The 10,833-nt window shown below is 31.4% G+C and overlaps 1 pseudogene across 1 annotated transcript; it reads right to left on the bottom strand.

The window, feature by feature from the left end:
• Positions 1-25: 25 nt before the first annotated feature.
• On the bottom strand, positions 26-3,338 carry LOC110429174 (protein argonaute 6 pseudogene; annotated as a pseudogene). Its single transcript, XR_016352320.1, has 4 exons — positions 3,201-3,338; positions 1,441-1,538; positions 369-590; positions 26-292 (listed from the first exon to the last, which is right to left on the bottom strand). The product of XR_016352320.1 is annotated as a protein argonaute 6 pseudogene (transcript).
• Between the last annotated feature and the right edge of the window lie 7,495 nt (positions 3,339-10,833).

The following is a 10,833-nucleotide window of genomic DNA, read 5'->3' as shown; positions in this document are numbered from 1 at the left end:
GAGTGAGTGATTGCAACAAATAATTTTAATAACTAGATTCTAACATATTCAGAATCCAAAAATCAGAAAAGTGTAAAACAATATACCGTTTTGCAAATGACTCCTCTAGCACAATTGTAAAGTCAAACTTCTTCTGTGGCAAAGGACCCACTGTGTACAAACTCTTCTCACCATCATATGCAAACCTTTTCCCAGCAAGTTCAGAGGAGTATGTTTGGTAAAGCTTATCAAGTAGTTTTCTCCCAATCCCCTTGCTTTCAACAGCTCTATTATCTTCTGAAGAAATTGTAACCTGCAAATCAGATTTTACTAAACATTCATCTTTAAAAGTGAACTTCCAGAAAAACAGAACTGCAAAATAAACCTACGGTATACTGGTAAAATACTGCATCTGCGGCATTGACAGAAACTTTGAAGTGATTGGTGAGCAAGGATATGTGTCGTCCCCTCACCCCAACCCCACGCCTACTGACAATAGAATACTTGGGAGGCTTCATGCTCTCTGGCTTCACATTGGGAGGCATTGTTGGTGGTGGTGGGAGCAGAGATGGGGATTTACCTGCTTCTTCAGTACCTTCCGCTTTCTCCATCTTGAAATCAACCAAAAACAACAGAAGTACTACATTAATAATTTTAGTTAAGACCAATAATTACCAAATATAGTAAACATGCAAAAATTAAGGCTCTGTTTGTTAGGTGCTTTTGCTATTTTCCTTTTGCACCATTCATTTTTTACTTTTTACGTTTTTCTTTCTATTCATTTTTTTCCAAAAGAGCAAAATCATCAACCAAATGGAGCCTAAAATATATTAGACTACAAAACATCTTGTGGTATGGTAAAATGTCATAACTCTACAAGAACACAATATTAAAACTAAGAATTTTCATTGATTTGATGAATGGCTTCAAATAGATAATAGGAACTAGTGCTTTCTTGCAATATTCTATATAAAAGCCATCCATTCTCAATTAAGAAATCCACAGCATAAAATTCATTAATGAAATATCAATTTGCACCCGAGCATTTGGCTCATTGGTTAGTGCATTATTCCCCTGCCTAAAGAGCAGGGTTCAAATCCTCCCTCCCCAATTATAAAAAAAAAAAAATCCACAGCATAAAATTCATCCTTCAAATGAAAAGCACACAGGAAAAATAAAGAGAAGAAATTATCTTAAAAAGAAATCATACAACAAATGATAAATAAAAACAATATACGAGAAACTAGTTGTCAAAGATTACAAAATTTCAGAAACAGCATATAAGATTAGATACAGATAATGACCAACATAAAATCATACAAACAATTTTCTATTGACAAGGCAATGCAATCTTGTGTAAAGGAAGGTAACTTGTTAATAGAATAAGAAAAAAAGACAAACTTGAATATTTCACCTATGAAAGGCAAAGCAGATAGCCTGACAGTAAAATATGATACCAACCTGAGTTTGGCAGGGTGAAGAAGCAGAGGCACATTCGCCGCCTTCACCTTTCCCGCCCTCCCCCCTTTTTTCCCTAGCTTTTTTCTTTTTTTGGATTACTGAGTAGCATGAGCAACTTAATGAGACAATATTAAAACATCTGAGAATTCTGCACTAAGAGCATCACATAAATGAACATCAAATGATTTTAGAAAACATTTTCCCAAATTAAATATCATCCCAGATGAGTAAAATTTCACCAACAATCTGATAAGATGGAAAACAACAGGAAAGGTAGAACAACTAGGTGTCACATAAGTTTATAGACCAGTAATAGCAACTAGAATGATACTACTTTTCTCCTAAAACCAAAAAGTAAAATCCAAAAATAAAACAGCTTACATAGAAAATCTTTGAACAAACCACAAAAACATGAAAGACCAAGAAAGCAAAAAATGAGAAAACAAAAGAACATGCAGACTAAAAAATTTAGATATAAGATAAAAGGACAACCATATCCAGTATGTAATGTACACTCCCACAACCCCAGTTTAGAGTTTTAATAACTATAAATTGGAAGGAAAAAGAGATAAAAACTAAAAGGTCACCTTAAAGAACTATTCTTGGAGAGCAAAACTCAAATTTTGGTCTGTTTTGGTCCATAATTTTGTTATTTGTCTTTTGCTTCTTCTTATTTTTTTTTTCCAAAAAAAAAAAGAATAAGAAGCAAAAGGCAAATATAAAAAACAAAAAGCAGATAGCAAAAGCATCAGCTAAACAGAATCTTAAGCAGGAAATTACTTCCTTTTTTCAAATATCAAATAGCTCCACTTTAAAAAAACAATAAAATGCCAAAAATAAAAATAAAATAAAATCGGGACTCATCTTAGCAGTACTCGCATTTAGTTGCTCTAGACTCAACAATGGAGGACAAGCACTGACCACTGAGGGATGAAAAAGGACAAAAGCATAGACTCGCATTCAGTTACTCTAGACTCAACAATGGAGGACAAGCACTGACCACTGAGGGGTGAAAAAGGACAAATGCAAGGAGCAGAGAATTTCTTATTCTAAAATGCAGCTTATTTTATCCAATAAAAACAAGGTTAAAAGCTTCTTTTAATTGAATATTTTCTCTTATTGGGGATTTTTCATTAGGATTAATAACAATCATTAAAAATTCTTAAGGAGGGGAAAAAGATTGGAACACAAAAAGTCAAAATCGCTTTGACGATGACTTAGAATAGCAAAAATCAAACGGCATTGTCGAACAAAATACCTACCCAAGGAATTAACGATTAAAAATAAAATAGAATTAAAATATGAGAAAATTAAGAAAAATAACACTTAATAGATCTTCAGCGTTCCTCAAAAAAAAAAAAAACCCAGTCATCGAATGATGGTAGAGTCCAGCATGAGACAAGTTTCAAAAGTTATATTTCTTTTTCAAAAAAAGTCTCATATTAACCACAAAATTTAAAATAAAACAGGAAACCACTACATGGCTTAGGGAAACAAACATAAAATTCAAGGCAAAAAACGATAGAGTCATGAGACGAAAAAAGAAAGATAAAACACTAAAAAATTCAGTAAAAAAACAAATTATCATAGTAACAGGGAACAATGCAGTTCAAATTCGACATAAAAGAAAATCCAAAACAGCCACTAAAGAGAAAAGCATAATCCAAAATATGGAAGCAAACAAAGAAACAAGAAAAAGAAAAGCAGAAAAGCTTGACGATCAAAGATGACCGAAAAGAAAAAAGCCAGCGAAATCATACCGTAAAGCGAGATTTTTAGGGTTTTTTATGGGGGAGATACGAAGGTAAATAGCCGGAAGAGAGGCTCGGCTCCCAGGCTCTGAAAGAGAGTGAGTACAATGGAGGGAAAGCCTCTTCGCCTAAAGGAAAATAATAATATTTCTGCTTTTTTGTAGGAGCTGCACCAAAATTGAAGGGTTTTTTTAGTATAAAATGTGTAACACTTTAGTTTAAACATTTGGGATGATCTCCACCGTTAAAAGTGCGTCAAACTTGAATTGACTGATCAAATCTTTTCCGCGGAGCCTGCACTTTACTTAAACCATGGACCCTAAAATTTTTAGCAGAGAAAAAAGGATATTAATTTAATTCGAAGTTAGAGTAGTAATATCGTACGAAAAAGAGCCGCACGAATATTTTTTGTGAAATCTTCATGCTTATGGACAAAAATAACCCTGCTTATTATCTGAATTACTAATCCTATCATATAAAATATAGTAAAAGATATATTCAACCAAAAGTTATCACATTCCATTAAAGTAATAAATTCATCGTCATCCATCAAATCATATCCAATCTGCCTCGTCTTTCTTCATTAAATCAAAATTTTGGGTTTACATTAAATGCAAATTCTTAGCATTGGGAATTAGCATAAAATATGTAATTTTTGTCTTAAGTCGAAGCATATTTAATGTGCTCAGGAATGTAAAAGTATACAATACACATCTCGAATGATGTAAGAAGCACAATGCATACAATACTTTGGTTAAAATAGGTGGCCTAGTCGCGTAGTGCATATAATATTTGCTTCGGATAAAATGGGGAGTAAAAATTGTTCAATACTTGCTTTATAAAGCCATGCAGTGACAAGAGCAAGTCAAATATTAAAAGGCTTTGCATATGCTCTCCATCATTTTATGTGTGTGTGTGCACCAAATTTTGCATCCTAAATTGCTAAATGAAAATCCAATTTTTCTTTGAATTTGAAATGTTAAGAATCAAGTGTGAAAGTTGATATAGTCTTGACCAATTAGCTAATTTGTTAATAAGCATGAATTTAGATAATTTTCTAATTTTTTTTGAATTTACAATATTCTGGTAAATTTCGAGTACCATTTGAATCTGATTATACATATTTATATATATTAATATTATATATAATCTTTCAAAATTTTATAATTTATGAGATTTATGCGTTTGACATTAGCACAACTTTTACCATCTTAACTAACTTTTTTGTTTGTAAACTAATAAATATAAAATTAAATTTTTAATAATTTTTAGCTATTTAGGTTGTTATTTGAGTTATTTAATCGAGTATTTAACGGATTCAAATTATTAGAGTTTGATTTTCGATAGTATTTTGGTACATATAAAATTAATTTTTGCATAATATATAAAAAAACTCCTAAACTATTTAAGAAAATTCAAATAAGCCTTATAGGTTTATTGCGTTCAATTAAACTTTTGTTTTTTTATTTTAAGTCAAATAAACCCTTGTACTTTTTATTTTGAGTCAAATAAACTCTTATGACTAATGATTGACTTAGTCAAAATATTATTTGTTATTTTATATCGCGTGACGCTAATGTAGCATGTTAAAATATCATAATAGATTATGATGTGATATATTAATATATCATAATTGATGATAACATGATATGTTAATTTAACATAATAACATAATTATATGACATTTTCACCATTCACATCAATGTCTGTCAATACCATGTAGATATAAAATGACAAGTAACATTTTTACTAATGGTAATTAGTCAATCATTTGTCAAAAAAGCTTATTTGATTCAAAATAAAAATACTGAACTTGATTAAACGTAATAAAAAATAAAAGCTTATTTGAAAATTTTTAAATAGTTTAGGAGCCTATTTAAGCGTTATGCCTTTAAAATTTTTGTATGATTTTTAGTTGTTTAAGTTGTTGTTTGAGTTATTTAATTGAGCATTTAATAGATTCAAATTATTAGAGGTCGATTTTGAATACTATTTTGGCAATTTAATTTGAGTTTTAATAGGGCACATATGCATTCTTAATTAAATAGATTCAGGATCGAGTATCTCAAAAAAAGCAGATACCCTGCCCATTTTACACATATATTTTACATCTAAGTGCTTTCTTCTTAAGAACATTTGAAATTTCAAGGTGGGCTAAGTAGTCCAAACAAACCTTAAAGAAGTGCCTAGAAGGAGTCTAGACGCCAAAGTGAGCCTAAAAAGAGTGTAGAAGCCCAATTAATCCTATAACAAGTTCAAAAGTCCAAATGAGCCCAAGTCCAATTGCCTAGTTAAGCTTAAACAACTCCATATGAACTAGGCAAACCTAAATCAAACCTTTTTCCTAGACAATTCGACCAAGTCCCATGCTATCTCAATATTATGAACAAAGATCCAAGGAAGCTCAAGTGGTGACTCTAAATCTTACTTGCAATGGCACAATCCCAAATCTAGTTAAATTCTAGACTTGCAAGAGCAAAGGATTATACCTATGTTGCTTATAGAGTGTAAAAGAAAATTTGTGTTTTCATGCCATTGGTTACAATTCGCAACTAGTTACCTTTAAGTTTTATGTAAAAGTTTCATGTAAAGTGTGATCAATTTCTTAAGCAATTATGCATGCGTAGGAGATTTCACTATGTGTGTATGAGCTCGCTATGCCAGAGTAAAGATCCCACCATGTATGGAAAATGATCACCATGTATGTGCAAGGTGTCATGGTTCGTAAATCCGTGACCAATCCAGCTCAATTGGATCATCGAGCCAACAATACAAGGACGTGATGTACAGCAGCATAAGAGATACATTAACTATAAGGTGATTTGGCAGCAAACTCAACATCAACCGTCATCAAACCAGCATTAATTAGGGGTTTATGGATGCATAATATGCCAGCAACACTAGGTTGTACAAGCAAGGCGCAAATAGACGAACAAATTTGGAGTAGTGTGGGATAGCAAGCTTGGCCTACCAAGACTACATGCACATGGGACGCACACAGAAACCACACACATGGGCACTGCACATGAGGTAAGTGCGCATATGGGCAATGTACTTGTGGAACCTGTGCATGTGTTCCGCACACAAGGGAGCCTCTCATTTGAAGGCCACACAAATACAAAAAGCACACCATAAGGTTGCCCGCATATAAGTTGCACTCCAAAGGGTCACCCGCATCACAAGGCTTCACACGGGAAAACCACACACTAGTGAACAGCATGATAGAAGGCCATGCATTAGTGGGCTACACATCACCAAATCATACACATGTTGTGCTTGAAAGACTTGCGTAAGAAAGAAACATGCATGAGGACTACATAGATAGAAACTACACATCAACAACCCACATACAAGAAGACTGTTCATATGAGGGAGATCTATCAGTTGCTAAGAATAATAGAGACTAAATTAATATTCTGTGAAAAATAAGATACTTCTTTATTTATATTTTCTTTACTTGTTATTTACATTACTTATACTACAAGCAGGATTAGACTTAGGCAATTCCTTATTTATGTTTTGTCATATTTTTTTTAGGTTTAGTAGGTTATTTATCATCATAAATAACCTCTTTAAGAGTCATTGTAAGGCACCAAGTTGCCAAACAAGTTAGCTAGAAAGCTACCAAGCAATTAGCATAAGTCTTCGGTATTTTGTTTATATATGAGAAATAATACAATTATTGTTTCTCTTATTCCTTTCTTTAATTGTCTTACGCTTCAACATTACTTTTATAGTTAAGCTTGCTTAGTCTTCACGCACATGAGGGTTAAGTGTCATAGAGATCTTGGCTAAAATTCCAAGCTCGTTACAAAAAGCTTCTTCATGTATACATGAATTATCATGTAGGGATTTAGTTATATATGAATTAAGATTCTCATATGTGCGTGGGGCTCACCATGTAAGAATATAGATCACTTTGTGTATGTGGGGCTCTCTTCAATTTTGTGTGCATTACCATGTATGGATTTCATCAATATGAATTGGGATCATAATGCATGTGTAGGACTCGTCATGCAAGAATGCGTATCATGTGTTTGGGAGACTCACCACACATGAGTAAAAATTTTGCCACATATAAGGTTGTTAATGGGTAAGGTCTTTGCTAATTTTGAGATACTTGAACCCGAGCTCTATTAATAAATGAGATACCCAAATACTATTAACTACTGAAATATTTTTTAAAATTACTACCCTAACTCGAACTCTAATGCATACCTACTACTCGATAATTACTCGAACGCGTTTAAAAATTTGATTATATAAAAAAAATTAAAATACTCTTCATGGGTACCTAATTACCCGAACCGAAATTTGTACCTGTATCCGTTTACTATAATATTTCTTATACATTATTCTATATAATTTATTAATAATTAAATTTATAAAAATACACAAACAATAAAATTTAAATTTAAATAGCAAAAACCAAATATCCAAACAACAACTTAAACAACATATCCAAACAATAACTTAAATAACATATTCAAACAACAACTTAATCAACATATCCACACAACAACTTAATCAATATTACGAGTTTACAATAAGGCAACATCTCATGAAAAATTCAATCATCTTCTTTGTTGTTAGTATCAACAAGCATGGCAATTGAATTTTCAATTGTTATTGCTGATTCTATGCAAATAAAAGAGATAAAGATGTATGTAACTTAAGATAATAGATAATTTTTTTATATAAAACAAATAAAATAAAAATATAATGAGTTTATTTATCTCTTGTTTCATTCCTCAATCAATTTTAGGTGCACATTAATACATCTAAAGTGTATAGATTAAGCCTACTTTGATATGTAGTTGCCATTCTCCCACCAGTGCTATAGGCTAACTTTAATGCAATTGTAAAAATAGAAATTGCAAGAAAGTCTCAGGCAATCATTTGCAAAGTGGGATACTTTATCCCATTTATCTTCCACTTGCTGAAAATATCAAAAATTCTAGTGAATGACAAAACGTTTTTACCTAAATAGTGATCCAATTCTAACTTCACATGCCCATCAGTAAGAGAACTATGATATTCATATAGCATATATTATTCTGGTTTGGATGATTCATTAAATGTTGTTGGTAATGAATTTTAAAAAGACTTTGGAATTCGTGAAGTAAATCACAACAAGTTTTCTTAACTTGTTCAATCTCATAAGTAGCATCATCACCATAAATTTTTTTTAAAAAATATTGAACCACTTTTATTTTATACATAGTATCCAATATAATTGCCACAACTAACATAATATGAAAATCCTTCTAATATTTTTCAAACTTGTCAAAGATTTTCCTTGCCATTGCACTAATTGTCACATCATTAGAGCACATCCAACCAACAATAGCAATTTGAAGTTTACACAACTTTGACAAAAAAACAAGTTGTGGTGGAATACCCTATCATAGAAAACAATTTAGTGAGATCATAAAACATTTTCAACTTATCAACAATATTTTTTACTTTATCCCAATCTTCCTCACTAGGCACGCAAGAATAGTTTTTGTCTCTAAGTTTCAACTTAAGAAAAAGATCTTTATATTCTATAGCAATCTGAAGCGTCACATAAGTTGAATTCCATCTAATTTTACAATCTAGGCTTAACTTTTAAGAATATGACACTTTAGCCTGACAAGCCGCCTTTTCAAAGTTTTCTAATCTAGATGGACTAACTGACCAATATACTACACTATTATAAACATTTTCAATCACATCTTCAATCATAGATAATCCATCTCTTACAACAAGATTCAATATATGTGCACAACATCTTATGTGAAGAATTCTTCCATTAAGTAAAAGTTCAAAACCTAAGTTATTCACTATGATAGAAACTATACCATCATAGAGCTACAATTATCCATAGTGATAGTAGAAAGTTTGTTCTACATATACCATTTAGTCAAGGCATTCATCATTTCTTGAGCAAGAACACCCATGGTGTGAGGTGCTGGTACATATACAAATCTACATGTTTACTGAATAATATTAATGAGTTTACTTAATTTTTTTCATAAAACCATTAATGTATAACATAACACAATTTAAAGAATTAGAATAAAAATCGCTTACCTCAAGACAACTTTGCAACTCTTGAGAGTCATCAATATAATGAGTAGTGACAAACATGTAACATTTCTTTTGATTTGAAGTCCACATATCCATCGTGATTGATATTCGGCTTTTTAACTTCTCAAACCAATGTTGTAGCTTAGATCTCTTTGAGCAATAAATCTTATGAATGTCCTCTTTAATTGTATCGCGTGAAACCTTCTTAAATAAGGGTTGAAGACTAGTAGCGAACTTTTTAAAGCCAACATGAGTAGCATGAGTAACAATGGATGAAGTTAAAACCAAAATGAGTAATAATAGAAAGAAGATACTCATGCAAGGTTATAGCACAAACCAACTCATGTCTTCAAATGTCTTAATCAAATGCGTAATTTTTAATCTGAACCTTCCTATTAGTTTGCATCTTTATGCCAAGTTGCATTTGCCTTTCAAAGCTGCATTTGCCTTTCAAAGCATTGTTCAATGCTTGAATTTTTTTCTCCTTGCACAAGTACCTATGTGAATTTTTAGGGCTTTTGTTCTATTTTTATTATTGGCCTTAATAACAACTTTGCAATAATTGCACGTTGCCACATATTCTCCATCTATATTTTTCTTTCAAAATAATTCCAAACCTCCAAAGTTAATTTACGAGGACATTTGCTACTTGAACTACATAATGGAGGTTTACTCCAGTAGGTATGATCAAAGGCTAACTGCCACTAGCATGAGTACTAGAAGGCCCAATTATACGTACTTGTTTTGAACTTGACCCTTTATATGTTAAAGATTGATAAAGTGCATTCATACAATTATTATTAATACTATCATCACAATTTTTACTTGTGGCCATTTTTTAAAAAATCTAGAAGCATAAAACATGGCAAAATCAATGTTTAAATCAAGTTTAAAAATAAGTACAGCATTAATGCATGAGCAAACATGTTTTATTAAGTATCAGCTTCTAAACAGCCATCAAATTTAAGGCACAATACTAACAAAGAAATTAAAAAAGAGGAGATTTTGATACCTCTCGATGTGGAAAGTGGAGGTTTGATACATCCTGCTAGTTATGAGATGTAAATATGTGTTTTGGGGTATAAAAGGGTTTTGTTTTTGCAAGCTCCATTTTTGTTTACCCTACAACTTTTTGGTTTTACATGAGCAGCGTGAGTTATTGCTCTGTAATGATTTTTATTTCTATTGAATGAAAATTCTAGCTTTTTTTTTTTTTAAAGGAGATTTAGTTGAATGGAGGATCCATAGCTATGGTTGAGCATTGAGCACTTGAGCAGTGATTTAAACACTGACCAGAAAAGGCTAAGAAAAGAAAGAAAAGAAGAAAAAGTGGCTTGTGGAAGAAAAGACAAAAAGAAGAAAGAGTAGTAAGTGGCTAGGGGAAGAAAAGAGAAAAAGAAGAAAAGAGGGCTAAGGTTTACATATTAACATATTAATATTATTAAATTATAAATAAAACTAATATTATTCGATTGTTTAGTAATTATTAACTTATATAATAGTAATTATATTTTTTTATAAATTAACATAATAAATAAAATATTTATATTAAAAGACATTACAAGTTAAT

Source organism: Theobroma umbraticum, unplaced genomic scaffold (genome assembly GCF_002168275.2).
Source record: "Theobroma umbraticum cultivar Fairchild unplaced genomic scaffold, ASM216827v3 scaffold_44.0, whole genome shotgun sequence".
Classification (NCBI taxonomy): domain Eukaryota; kingdom Viridiplantae; phylum Streptophyta; class Magnoliopsida; order Malvales; family Malvaceae; genus Theobroma; species Theobroma umbraticum.
This window is presented reverse-complemented; position numbering and strand designations above follow the sequence as displayed.